The sequence below is a fragment of the Oryzias melastigma genome, linkage group LG22 (genome assembly GCF_002922805.2).
Source record: "Oryzias melastigma strain HK-1 linkage group LG22, ASM292280v2, whole genome shotgun sequence".
NCBI classification, from domain to species: Eukaryota; Metazoa; Chordata; class Actinopteri; order Beloniformes; family Adrianichthyidae; genus Oryzias; species Oryzias melastigma.
The window spans coordinates 14,731,578-14,746,326 of record NC_050533.1 but is presented as its reverse complement, the minus strand read 5'-3'; the positions used below and the strand labels follow the sequence as shown (position 1 = coordinate 14,746,326).

Genomic DNA, 14,749 nt, shown 5'->3' with positions numbered 1-14,749 from the left:
ATAAATAAGCCAAATTAACACCGATATACTATTCTGCTAAACAATATACAACTACTACACCTAAATTAAGCTAATTTTGGAGCCGAAGTGGCTTGATGTATACATGCATCAACAGGCTTCAGCTCACATGCTGGTCATATGTGTATTTAGTGCATATATGTGCATATATTTATACTTTTTGTCCTCCCTGCTCTGCAACGGTGCAGTTTTCTACTGACTAATAAAGGCCTTTTTATTGCTAAATTGAACCAAAAAGTAGGAAAATAAATGAACTTTTATGGTCAGTTGTTGAGGCGATTTGAACACTCTTGAACAAAAAAAAAAAACACTTGCCTTGACATGAAAATGTAACTCCAGACGACCCAACCTTGACAGACACCATAGTGATTAGTTTTCATTGTTGCTTGTTGGAGCTTGAGTTCACTAGAGCATGCTAAAATTTTTCTTTTCTTTTTTTTTTTTTTTTAAATAAATTTAATGATATTTAGGAGTCGTGCTTTGGTTGTAGAGCACAGTTGGATTTCTCAATTGTTGCTCAGGTGTTGACGACATAATACACAGAAATTCACCGTGTGAGAAGGCAACAGTGTTCTGAGAAACTTATGCAACTCCCAAGATGACCTGTCACACAATACTAAGACTTTAATCTGTGTGACCATACTCTAGCTTGGGACTTTACGGGTAAATTGGGTGTTTTTTTATTGAAGGAGAAACGTTTTCTGTAACATTTCAGCCGAAGAGCTGAAAATTGAATTAGACTCTAAAATTGATGCGATTTCCCGTAATGACTGTTTTATCTTTTGGAAATAGTTCTGGTCTAAAGAGGATTTGCTGGCCTGCCAGGTTTTTGGAAACGGCTCTTCGCTTCAACCGGGCTTCGGTCGGGACAAGTGCTTATTGGCCAGTTTGTGTCACCACTAACTTCCCTCAATTGCTGCTCGCCTTCGCCCTCCACCTCCCGCACTCTCACCCTCACCCCATCGTCGGCCTTACCCTGAGCCTGGGAGCGGAATTCTGGGAACATTTTTCCATGTGAAATGCCGAGGTCCAGTTGAGGGGTGTGACGCCAGTGCATTGTTCCAGGGGCAAAAAAAGGAACCGCTTGTGATGAGGCCAATTCCTGTTGGTCCCAAAAAAACAGGCACTTTCTCACACCGACTTCCTTCCTCATTGGACAGCACAAAACAATCCCAGACCAACCAGCAAAGTGAAAAAGAAAGAACGAGGGGAAAAGAGGCAATAGTAGCTTAGAGTTGCAGCGAGTGGAAACATACATTGGTTCTGCAACACCCGAGCATTCGCACGACTGTCCCTTTAAACGCTGATTTTTTTATCTGTAGACACAGACCTATGTTAAAAGGTGCTTTCTGATGCTATTGACAACAGCAAACTGTTCTTATCTTTACTGCGACCGTGACCATCATCACTGATTTTATGGCCTGTTTGCTCTTATACCAACGAAAAAAAAAGCTTTCAGAAATGACAGGCTGACCACAGTCACCGCGATCGTGTTACAGCAACAGCAAAGCGGTGAGAGGCTGTGAACTGAGAGGGCCAGCACGGCTCAACTGATTGAGCGGAGAGCGGGACTCAGGAAGCACCTGCCTGTGCAGGGAGTTGAACATTTATCTGACCCCGCTCACATCAGGTGGTTTCCTTGTTTACGTTGTCTCCCCGCAGCTCCCTGTGGCCCAGCCCCTATTGGCTGCCCTTGGACACTCCTTTTTCCACCACATCCATTGATCTTAAGAAGACTCACCACTTCCCCGCTTGTCCCCCCCCTCGCCACCCCCACGCCGCTAGGAACAACTGAAACCATCGCCACTACACAGCTCGGCGGCGAACACGCGAGGAAGATTAAGAGGCGAGCTCAAAGCTCTGCGTGACCTCTCACCTTTGTCTTCGTAACACAAACAGGGCAGCCTTGAAGACTGCCTTCCTTTTTCCTCTCCTTGCCTATACTCAGGCACAGTAAAAACAACTTGGTTCATCAATTAGCTTGACTGATAACCTTGATCCCCCTATCCTCCCCGTCACCTGTATTGCTCAACCATTTGGAGACGATGGCAGCCTTACTTTCATCGTTATTTTCTGGAGTTCTCCTAATGAAGCTTCTGCAGTTAATAGTTTTCAAGTTGTGCTACGTTTCTCTTTTTTTTTTCCTTGTTGATATAATTATAGTTAAATTGCAGCTTGGCATGCCGAGTAATGACTGCAGGTGGGCCAGACACAGGTGCTGTCAGTAATTACAGCGCACACGAGGTCCAGGAATTATTATCTGGGCTAAATACATATAATCAGCCGGTGCAGATGCTCATCTGAGCTGCTATATGAAATGTTTATTGTCACCAGGAGGGAGGACCGAGCAGTGTGAGCAGGTGTGGGGAGACACAATGAGAATGCTCAACAACTGCGATATGGCCATGGCTTTTAGCAACTTCACCATCAAGGCCCCCCCCACCCACCACCTCCTTGTCGTTTTTCTTTTTTTGCTACAAACCTAAGAATGGCCTTTCAGTGCCCCTGCCTTCATTACTATCTTGTTATCTCAGCAAGTGTTTCCTGCAAGCACCTCGCTCCTCTCTTGGACATGCGGTGGGGCTTGCGCCTTGTTATGCCCATGGGGTATTGTTCTCCCACAGTTTGACCACCGTAAATTAGCTGGAAACGATTTGTCAAACATGAGAAAGAGGAGAGCCAGGAAAGGGAGAAAAAAACAACAACATTAGGGGCTCTAATGCGGCCCCGCCACTGAACCCTACATTGACCAAATATGTTAATGTTCTGGCTAATTGCTGGCCATTGAGAGAAATATTACCCAGGGAGCTGCGCAATAGGCCGGAGGACCAAGAAAAAAAATGCTCTAACTCTCTCTTGAAAGACGTTTTTCCTATTTATTTGCCAAGAAGTAAAATAATCTAAAATATTTACTTCAACAGTTTACCCCTCGCAGCAGAAGGAACTTCCTCCATTTTTGTCCGTTGGCGCAATCAAGACGTTTGCAAGTTTCTGTGCAGCTGAGAAAAAATGACAAGTGTTTTTGTTTGAAAATTACAGGAGGAGCCACCCCTGTTTATTCCGATTCAGCATCAGCAGGAGCTTCTTTAACGAGGGAATTCCTGAACATCAGAGGATGTCTAACGCACATCCTGGCTCTTAATCAGGCCTTGTGCTCTTGTGTGCATCAGAAATCCAATCCAAGGAAGGATGGCTTTGCTCCTGATGTTTCGTGGAAGCAGAAAACAGACTTTTACTCCTTATCTCCTTAACCCCAAATCATTTCAGTTAGGCTGCCGTAGAGTAGTATTTCTTGAGAGGCTAAGCTATGCCCTTCTGTCAAAATCCACCCTCCAGCATCCCCCGAGGAATCTACTGTCACAGCCAATGTTCCCATGGATGAAAACGACCCCTCGGGATGCTGAGATTGACAAGGAGCGGAGTGGGACCAGAAATTAAAGGTCTCTCAAGAGTCAAGAGGCAAGTCAAAGGATCAAAAATGAAAACATTCTGTAGAACATGCTCACAACATCAGCATGCCCTCGGCCGTGACATGGGAACCCCGTCACCCCAAAGCATGCCAACAGACATCCCCCCCTGGACGGGGAGGCCAGGCCGTCCATGAGGCCCCATTTGCAGCTGGCTGCTTTCTGCTACCTCAATCTAGGCTGCACTGTGCTGGGAACAAGTTAAGCACACAACCAGAGATTAACCCTTGATATGAGCGAAACCTTACAAGGATTTATACCTCATGCCAAAAAAGTATTTCTTTGATAAGAAAATGTTGCAAGGCTCCTGGTGATAATCAGGGCCATGAAAAATGGTGGCAATTCGGTGCAAAAACAACACCGTAAAATAACAGCATTACAGCAAGTGCTGGGGAAATCAGAGGGAAGTTCCTCCCTTATAGAAGAGAGAATTGTTCTCTTGCTTTGGATGTTTATGCAAAGCTAAACATGTTTATTTTAAATTATGTCACAATGTATCATACAAGTGCTTCTAGTTTTTTTCTGCACAGGAACAAATATTGCATGCCTGGTTTGGAAAGTGCATGCATTTGTTTAGCTCTGCATCCCTTAATTTCCTTATCAGGATGCGTTAACCTCCTGGGACAAGAAAAACACTCCAAATTGAGGCTCATCACCACAACAACTGACATAATTGTTGTTACATGTGTTCATTAGAATTGACCCTTATCTAATTTACTTTAGCATTCTTAGCTATTTGTGTTGGCATTTTATTATTAGCGACCTATCTTTTGTTTTGATAGAAATAATGCCTTCTGTCTGCAATGTAATCCCTGTGTCGTCAGTTTGAGTCTCATTCCCAGGGTCCTTGTAACTCACAAAGGGTTCACGAAAAAAACAGGATCTTGTGGAAATGTGGACGTCTCACTTGTTTTTCCTCCACAATCCTGGTTTAAAACCCTGTCCCATGCTGGTCTTGGTGTCAGAGGAGAAGATGGCCACCCTCTGCTCCTTCCTGCCAAGCCTATTTTGACCCATCATCAATCTCCCTAAATAGACGTTACCAAGGAAACCTGTATTCAGCAGGGGAAGATGGCAGGATGACAACATTAAAGCGGGTGTTGTTTTGTTTGATGCTTTAAAAACACTGGAAGGCCCTTAAAACCATTTGCTGGCTTCTTTTTTCCGTTTGTGCGGCAGGTGTGTCTGTTGGAGAAACAAACAGATTGGGACAGAATGGGAGCACTGGTTTGTGCTCTCTGGCCATCATTCATTTGTGAGGTGGACATTTTGCAAGTCTCAGATGTGGCCAGATAACAGGAACACCAGGCCGATTTATCACATTACATGAAAATTTAATCACTGCTTTTTGGTTGTGTGTTTATTTTTCTCACAAATTAATTACAATTATTTAATAATAATTATTCTTTGAAATACAAATGCTTAATTTGTTGGCAAATGAGGAGATATTACAATGTTAATACATAAAAAAGTGTTACTTTTCCACAAGGATCCTAAAATCTCTTGCTTTTTAAGACTCACTGCTTTGAAAATTGTGTTTTTAACATGTTCTTGTAGCATTTTTCTCATGATGGAGGACATAAGATTACTTCTTTATCCAATAATGATGGGAAATAGTGCGTACTCATAAATAAAAGACCACTCTGATCATCGTTTGATCTGTTGATCAAAATATGATCTGAATGGGATTTTTAAGAATTGGTCACAGCTAAGTAGCAAATGACACTTTTAAGTTTTGTTGCATACAAACTCAGTTTCCTACAGAATATGTATTGAACTTTTGTCATATTCAGGTGCTTTTTATGCATGCTACTGTTGCATCTGTCTGTAAAACGGTAAAATTACGCTCACACTGCCCTTAAATGCGTGTTCACTCTTAATGAAAAGTCTACGTAGATGCACATTTCGGGCTTCCTGGTTCAAACTTTCCCTGAGCAATGTTCTACAACTGCTTTCGGGCCTCAAAATGCCTGGCTATTAAACACGCATTGAAAGCTAACCAGGTCAAACTTTGACCAATCAGGGACTATGATTGGTGATATTTGGGTAGTGTCCATTTTAATTTAAACAAGTGCCAATTAAAAATGATCAGGGAAGAGAAATTAATGATTGGAGTTTGTGCTTGGCTGGAATGATTTGACACCCAGTCTTCCATATATCGAAACAAGCAAGATACGTGAGATTTGCACCGTTTGTAAATTTCACACCAAACCTCTTCCAATTGTACGATAGAAAAAACTTGGGTCTGAGTGGGACTTTTAACACTAGTTGCTGTTGTGGTTCCCTCGTCATCAAAACGGGATGAACTGATGCCAGCAGACTGCACGAGCTCATCAGAAAGGTGGGCTTTGTCCTGGGAATCAAACCTTGTGGGAAGTGTTTAGGGGAGGAAATGCTGAGAAAACTTAAGTCAGTATCCTGCAGGCTACAATACGTATCCTGTTGGAGCAAATTCAGCCACAGACTTGAGACCACCAGAGCACAACAAGATGTCCCAGAATACTTTTTCCTATCTCTGCCTGTCGAACTCCATAATTCTGACTCGACAATTCTACTTTAAACAGTTTGCAAATTAGTTTAAACTGTTGCTTTTCTTAACTTTGATACACATGAACAGAAGTCCTGTATAACATAGTTTCCTCACCTCATGAAGAAGTCTGAATTTAGTAAATTCCCTTTGTTTTATGGTCTTAAATAAAAGTGCTAACTTTTATTTTGACATTTTTTTCTATTTTTTATTTTGTTTTAAGAAGCATTAGTCAAACTAAGGTTTTCAATATGCCAGATTTCTCCTGTTTTACTTGTAATTAGGGATTTTGGGAGTTTGGGGAAGATGGGGAAGACGAATTACTTCTATTTTTATGTCAAGTAATGGCCTTTGTGTTACATTTCACTGCATAAAGCTTGTTAAAACTAAGACTACTTTTACTTATGCTTGATTTTAATGTAACAATAAGTGGGATTATCTCTTTCCTAAACCACTTAAATCTGTTAACATTCTCCATTTTTTCATTTTAGTCCTGCTTTTTCAGTTTTGCACCATAATTTAGTTTCTTTTAAACATGGTGCTGCTGTCATTTACATCCTTCATCCATTTGGTTCACCCATGAATGAATTGAGATTCTTGTTTTTAAGAGCTGAAAAATTCTCATGTTCACTTTTTTGTTTGTTTGTTTTTTTTAACCAAACAATCAGAACAAACCCTGGTGAGACTTAAACCTGCCAGAGTGAATATACTCTTGAGACAACTTTTCACACCTCACATTCATTATCAAGCAAGGCGGTGGAGGATTATGGTTCATGGAAATGTGGCAATCCAACCATTGAGTGAACACATAGACCTATTAAAGTAATTTAACAACATTCCATCTTTTTCAAATGCTCACACATATAAAATCTACATACAAAATATATAGAAATACCAATAAATGTAAGTCATTTGCTTTGTATTATTGTACTTTTAAAAATTGTTTTATCTTTCAATTATGTTTGTATGTCTCAATACATATACGAAAAAAGAAAAACAAAAAACTTTTTTACACATCATTCTTACTTTATGATTCCCCCAAATAAAGATGGATCTGGAGAGATGCATGAAGGTTACAGCTCTGGTGTCAGATTGTTTGTTTAAAACCATTTTATGCAGAATTCTAACAGATTTATCCAGGATAACTTATTGAAAGCAAACAATCTAATAGTTTCTTCTCACTCACAATCTCGAGCTACTCTATGGGGAGGCTGTGGTGCCGCGGGAGAGTGGTCGACCTCTGATCAAAAGATCACAGCTCTGCGTGTCCATGTGTCGAAGTGTCCCTAAGCAAGCCACAAAACCCCACATTGCTCCTGGTGGTTATTGGTCAACACCAGGGTTTGGCAGTGGAGCCACCATCAGTGTGTGAATGAGACTGTGACTTTAAAGCACTTTAGGCCTTCTATAAAGGTAGTAGGGTGATATATAAGTATAAGCCATATACTTTACTGCCAATGTCTTCAGTCTGCAGCTTCAAACTTCTGTGGTTTTGGAAAGTTTTAGTTTTATAATAGGAATTTTCACAACACAAGTGTCTTTAGCTTACAAGATAAAGTATTGATACTTGAAATCTCCTTAATTTGGTAAATTGCTTGTACTTATACAGTGTTTTATTACCTTCTTAGAAGGCCCAAAGCGTATTACGGTTCCATTCATGCAAACGTACCAACGCATTCTCACTCCCAACTCGTCATATATGGACATATGGTTCAATCAGCCAAGTTGAGAATTGTGAGTGAGAATGTGTAGAACATACACATATTGATACACTGATCCGTTGTCGAACCTGTGACTACCCAATGCAATGTGGGGTTCGGTGCCTTGCCCAAGGACACTTCGGCCCAAGAGTGGGCAGGAGGGAACCAAATCTGAGATCTTCTGATCAGAGAATGACAGCTCTGCATCGCTGCATAATATGAATGTTCTACTAAATATGCTATGTCAGAAAGTCAGCTTTGGCAAAGTTGCTTATAATAATTACAGATGACAGGAAATTAATTTGAAAAGTATTAATCTACTGTATATCTTCCAATAGTGTCTCCAATAAACACCAGGCCAGCTATCAAATTTTTGGAATAAATGGCGGGGCTACTAGAAGATATACGATATTTATGTATATTTGAAATTACATCTATTTTTGTGTATGTTAAATGCATTCACTAGTCTCCATGTACCTATACATTTCCACTGTTTAATATTTGTATTTTAAGTTATTTAAACTCAATAAAGTTCTTTAAAATTAAAAAAAATTAGTAAACGGTGTTCAAAAGATTAAATGATAAAGGTAGTGAAAATGTGCCTGGTGCCCTGGTGGGACCCAAAACTGCGCTCGTTTAGAATAAATTCATAGTGGTGGCAGCCAATGATTGACTAGTTTGCTCTCTTAAGAATAACATTCCGTTTGGCTCATTAATTTTGTGTACATGTCTGCTTTTGACTTCAATCCCCAACTTTTTCTGTTTTTACTGCCACAAGTTGTTTGCAGTTTTGAGAAAATGTTGATAAAAATATAATTTCTATGAACCCGATCTGTCATTGAAAGTGGAAGAGTCGAATGAAGTTTTCAGTCATTGTGATTCAGTAAAAATAGAGCAAAACAGGGAAAAAAAAGTTTAATTTAATCCAGATACATTCTGGAGAGTAGTATTGGTTAATATTAGATCCTATTCCATCTCATATGAGATCATCTCTTGCAGATACTTCTATGCGGACTATGAAAAAAAGGGAACCTCCGCAGACAATATGGCTCCTCTTCAAACAATAAAGATCTCGACTAGGCAGATTGTGTGCTGAGTCCTGCTAAATTGAACAAGTCTTTTTCAAATTGTCTAATTGTCTTTGGAACAATGGTGCATGTAGTGGACAGGGATCTTTCTAAACTTTGCGTCATCCAACATCTAGGATCTCAGGTTTAATTTGCCTGTTGTCCAATAAAATTCAGAAGTTGTCTCATTTTTCCTTCCTTATTTATGCCCTTTCTACCTCGTGTGAGTAAATTTAATTCACAGAATTACAATGTTTTGTTAGAGTCAGACATGGTGTACATTGTTCTAATAACAGCCGTTGGCTGGCAGCCCGAGAATAATGCATGAAAGATTAATGTTTGACTGGGAGTTTAATGTTTTAATTTACAAGCCGCAGTGGGTGTGGGTTTTATTATGTGTGTTTAGCCAGGAATAACCAGCGACAAGCGTCTTCTGAGATATCAGGCCACGCAGCCCCCTATGTCTTATCGTGTATTAATTTTCCACAGCTCAGTGCGCCTTTCAGTTAAAACAACTCTACCTGTGACAAAATCCTGGCCCCTCACCAGCCTTTCCTTTTCAGATTAAAGTGAGACCTGGAAACCATTTTGTTTTTTCTTTTTCCTTTGGAGCCCTCATAATGACAGGAAAGTGGCTCTGTTGCCTCTGAGAGCAAAGGCTTGATGGGAAAACTGTTCTGCGCAAATGTCTCCTTTTAGGGCACAGTAAGCTGTGCTACACCCACACTCTGCAAGCAGAAAATACTGAAGATGAAATGCCATTCTGGTTCCTATTCAAACAATGTGGAGTAAAGTCTTTTTTTTAATACACTGCAGCTGAGAATAAATAAAGTGAATGCAAAATGTGAAAGATGAAGAAGCCATAGAAAAGAATGAAACACAATCATTTAAAAAATATTGGAAGCATGCAAGAAACTTTTAAAATAACCACATTTACACTGAAAATTGATCATTTTAGCAAAAAACAAGCCAAAAATTTGTATTTTTTGTTCCTTATTACAAGTGAATTTCCCTTTTCTCTCTTTTATGGTACGAAAAAACAACTCTTATTTATTGATGCTTCACTGGTATCCTCTGTTTTTCCAAAAACATGTTTGTTAACTGATGAATCTAAATTGCCCTCAGGAGTGAGCATCCTTGTTTATCCCTGCTGCTCTGTGATAAACCCCGTCTTTGCCCCAATGGCAGACGGATTAGACCCGAGCAGATCCCTGTGACCTTAAATAGGATGAAGAGGGGATGAAAAAAATTAGCAAATTTCACCTTCGTGTCCCACATTTATGCCATACTTTACAAATGTGTGGTTGAATAGACTCCCAAATATGATTGTTAGGATTTTTAAAATGTTTTTTTGCATGACAGTTTTGGCTTGTTTTTTCTTTAATTTAGCAGATTTCGTTATGTCAAAAAAACACATCTGTGAGGAATTTCTCTGGCCTCACTCACTTTCTTTGCTTCTTCCCTTTCAGGGTCAAAGGGATTTGCCGAAGCCAGCCCAGGTGTCATTAGGAGAGCGTTGGGGAGCCCCCTGGACATGTTACCAGTCTGTCACAGGGTCACATACACTCTTTTGTTTAAAACCAATCTATTATGCATGTTTTGGGCTGTAGGAGAAAGCCAGAGTACACAAAGATAACCTGGACAGGTGTGACTGTTGACCGGGGCGAACAACTCCCAGTTTGCTCCATGTCCTGCCGACCCGGGCGAGGACCGGCCCATTTTCCCTTAAATTAAGGGAAGGGAAGGCAGTGTTGTCCCACCCATAACCAAGAGGTACATTTTTAATTAACTTTTGCAGAAACTGCGTCCTAGAAAATGACAGGTTTTTGGATTTTGTCTAAAAATGGAGGAATTATAGATCAAAAGAAGATCGGAGTGGAAATTCAAGACTCCTCCTTTGTCAATACTGTAAAAGAATCAGTTTTGGTGTGTATTATTATGTAGAAGGTGAAGTTTTTTGGTGATACAAACATGAACTCGTCTGTTTTTTTCTTCAGGTGACTGTAGTAATTACTGCTCCTCTCCATCCTCAACACACCAGCAGCACCAAAACACCTGAGCTCACATTAATGCTGCTGAGCCATCATCTGTCAGCAGCGAGCTGCCATTTTGCTTTCCTCATCACTAAACAAATTGAGGGGAGGTAAGACAGTTTACCCACAAAACTCCCTCTGTGTGCCCACGGCTTTACTCCTCACATTCATACCCGCAACTAAAGGCCATCTGCTCGCCTAACTGATTTTCCTTCTCAAAACACTCTCAGTGCACACAGTCAGTGGTTCTTCCACTGCTGGCAAGTCCATTATTTGACCAAACATCTTACAAAATTTCATCCAAAATGCATGCCAGAGAGGCTTGATGTAAACAGCTCCAGGCGGTTGCTGTTTCTGTCAATGTTAGGGTTCCTTTGTCTTCACAACAGCCTGAAGAAAATGGCAAAAAGACTCAAGTTAAACCTGAAGCGGTTACCATCGGTAATATAAAGGAAGCGCTGAGGCAGGAGTTTTCAGGAGTGGACAGGGCTTTGAAACTCGTCGCCTTCAGGGGAAGATACAGACTTTGGGTTTTGAAAACACACACCGAGAGGCCAAACAAACACAATAATCTGCACTTTGTATGAATATTCAGACACAGATGTCTGTGACACCGAGATAGCAGCTGGTGTAACTGGGCTCAAGACGTCCCGGTGCCACGTTTGGGGAAACGCTGGAGCTACTCGGCCAAGTTAGCGCTAGCTAGCCCTGGCAAGACCAGGATTAGGGAATACTAGGGAATATAGTCCAAGACTTGGCCAATACACAATGACAACGTGGCTCTGTTTAATCGGGGAAGTGGAGTAATAGTTTCATGTACAGATAGTTTGGTTTTATTGAATCTTGTGTAATTTCTCGCCACATTCGCAGGTGTTCTGTAGATCTGCAGCCACGCATATGGTAGGTATATTAGCGGAACTCGAAGCAGGTGTTCAAACAGATGGCTCAGCTCGGAGTTTCACATTTAATTTACCATTTAGGGCTTTTGAGCAGCACATCTTCATAAAGAAGATTAAATTATAAATCACCTAAGTGAATTATTGCTACTTTCCAACGGCAGAATGAGCTACATCAAAGTGGAAGTAAGATGAATTGTTCTTTTTTACAGTTACATGGTTGTAATCTGGCTCTTACATCATCCTCGTCGATTTTAACAAAATTTGATCATTTTAATTACCAAACTTAATCTCAAACTAATCCAATAATTCCAGCGTAATAAGCGACACAAGCGTGGCGCGCTGGTGGAAAGACAAAAGCTCACAATGGAGAAGGAGTATGTTTGGTGTGCTTGGCGTTGCCACCTCTTTAACTGGCTGCTGGTTGGCCCTGGCAACACAACGCCGCAGTCCCAGGTTGTTTGTGTGCCAGACTCACAGAGCAGCTGCCAGGCCAAACCATAGGCATTAATTCAGCCTGCCGGGAGCCCGCTCCACCCCTTCTTCTTCGTCTTCCAGGCCCACTGTGTTACTACACCCCCCTCCCCCCATCTGTGTGCACACCCACACATTACACAATGCAGGCTTTAATTATGAGGGACTTGCCAAAGCCCATCTTTTCAATCAAAGACATTTGTAGCATCAAAAGCACCCTTTCTTTTTGGTCGACACTTACTCTTCAAGCCAGTGGGACTGTTTTAGGTTTGAAATGAAATGAGTCAAAAGCTGCTGCGTAAACACGCTTAGTCCTTACAGATGTCCTGCTAATAAAAGTTTCAAGCATAAATAAACGTATTTTGATGCCGTTTGGGAGCTGAGGGGAAAAGTTTTTCGTTACATCACCGACACACGTCAGCGTTCTTTACACAAAACATGGCCGTTTCCTGATCATCCTTTGTACATGAAGGGAATTCAGAGAGATGGTGAAGTAAGACGTGACTGGCGTTTTTTTATTTAATCAACAACCAACAACTTAAATTAAGTTTTTAAAAGGATTCAGAAAGGAAGGGCAACAGTTGCTATCCAAAATGGATTAAAAAGACAGAGTTCCCACTTGTTTTAGCTCCAGATATTCAACATTAATCAAATATAAAGATGCAAATTCAGTGTACTCTTTGGATTTTGGGATTCTCTGGACATCTATTTTATTTGGTTTTGTTCCAAACGGTTGGTTTGGGTGTGCCACTAATTAGGGTTATGACTCAATGTAATTTTGGTTTAATAGGTTGCTGTTTTAAAGGTATTTTTTTAATTTCAATCCCACTTTGATCATATTTTTTATCTATTTTCAAAGCATTCCCAGTGGGCTTTTAATTATGATTTAGCAATTTTTAGACAAAAAAATGTAGTTTTCTTTAACATAGTTTCTGCAGAGTGGTAAGAGTTCATTAGAAACATTCTCTCCTGCTAGCTTACAGCCCCTCACAACCCCCAACCTAACATTACTGAGGCAACAAAAATGGCAACTATCAAGTTGTACAGTTTCACCCAGATTCCAGCTCAGACGAGGAAAATGAAGACGTACATGGATCTATTTATCTTCAAGTGGAGCTTGTGGCTTGCCGTAGCAACTTGTTAGTTACAAACTTTTTCCAACTGCATCCTTTCATCAGCTCCTGATTCACAACGATACGAAAAAAAAACTTCAAATACAATTTTAAACTTAATTTTCTTGATATATGGTGCCCATCATGAGAAAAATAACATAAGACCATGTTAAAAAACACAAAACATTTATTTATTTTTCTAATTAAATTTTCCTAATTCCCAAAACTGGAACCACAACTTAACAAACACAGGTCTGTTTTCCTTCTAATCGAGAACTTTCACAATTTTTTCTTTGCAAATCCAGTAAATAAAATCTGTCTTACTATTTTATGAAACAAAGCGAAGATATTTTTTTAAATTTTTGACCATACAGATTTAGGAGAAAAAAAAGAATAATAAAGATTTATTTATTTCTCAATAAAAACATTGACTGTAATACAATATGCAACTTTTTTAAAAAAAATCCTCCAAACTTCTAATTGGGATTTGGGTAGTAGTTAGGATTTCAACTTTAATTTTAAAAACTTTTCACAATAAAAAAAGGCTTGACAAAATTATATCTAAAAAAAATTAAATATATATACTTATACATAGAAAGCAAAAACAACCGTTTCAGGAAAGAGAGAAACAAGGAAAAGCTGTCAAGAGTGACGCTTTCATGACTATATTTCCATGTGTTCTATTATTTCTCACTCATCCTGTCCGTTTTTGTTTTTCTTGTTTTTTAATTCCTCAGGAGAGCCCCCTGCCAGATTCTGTTGCTTCACGCTACCTGAATAAACACAGTGTTTCATAAAGATCCATACTACGTGCCTGGATCTGCGTGTGTGTCTGAATCAAAGGTTCCTCTTGAACAGGTTTCCTGCCTGCTGAGATACGTGCATACCACTCGTGTCCATGTGTCCTTAAGGCCATCTGAAACTCCAAAACTGTTTTCTGGAGCATTTCAAAGCTTTTTTTTAAGGCTAATATAAACTGAGAGCAAAAGTGGGGTCCATTTAAGTAATGTGAGAAAAAGAAAAGAGGGTGAGCTGATGGCCAGCAGGGTTTTTTGCCAACAGATGGAATACTGACTCCAAGGATCCGGTTCATTAGCTTAATGGAACCTGATACGATTGTAACCCTCCTGTTCCCAAAAAAGGTGGTTTAATAAATAATAAAACAGATGTTTTGTTGACATACTTTTAATTTGTTGTGGCATTATGACTGCTACTGCATGTTCTGTTCAATCTAAAGTTTTCATCCCCAGAGGTGAAAAGCTGCCTCTACAGCAGAACTCAGTCATGGAAACAAATTTAAAAAGGATGAAAAACATAACCTGATTGCAGAGTTTCCTCGTCTTCAGCAGCAGCAGACTAATGCGCCGTGATCTGAAGGCGCACCTTGTAAGCAAAACGTTTGTAATGATGAACTAAAAGACACGTCAGATGCTCGTTAAAAAAAAAAAAAAAAAA

At 40.0% G+C, this 14,749-nt stretch overlaps 1 long non-coding RNA gene across 1 annotated transcript in view; it reads left to right on the top strand.

Moving 5' to 3' along the window:
• The window catches only part of LOC112149717, a 24,644-nt gene extending 9,895 nt beyond the window's left edge, over positions 1-14,749 (top strand). Inside the window, exons 2-4 of the long non-coding RNA XR_002919831.2 lie at positions 10,249-10,552; positions 10,777-10,922; positions 14,032-14,749. This is a non-coding gene — a long non-coding RNA (uncharacterized LOC112149717). The remainder of the gene's footprint in view (positions 1-10,248; positions 10,553-10,776; positions 10,923-14,031) is intronic.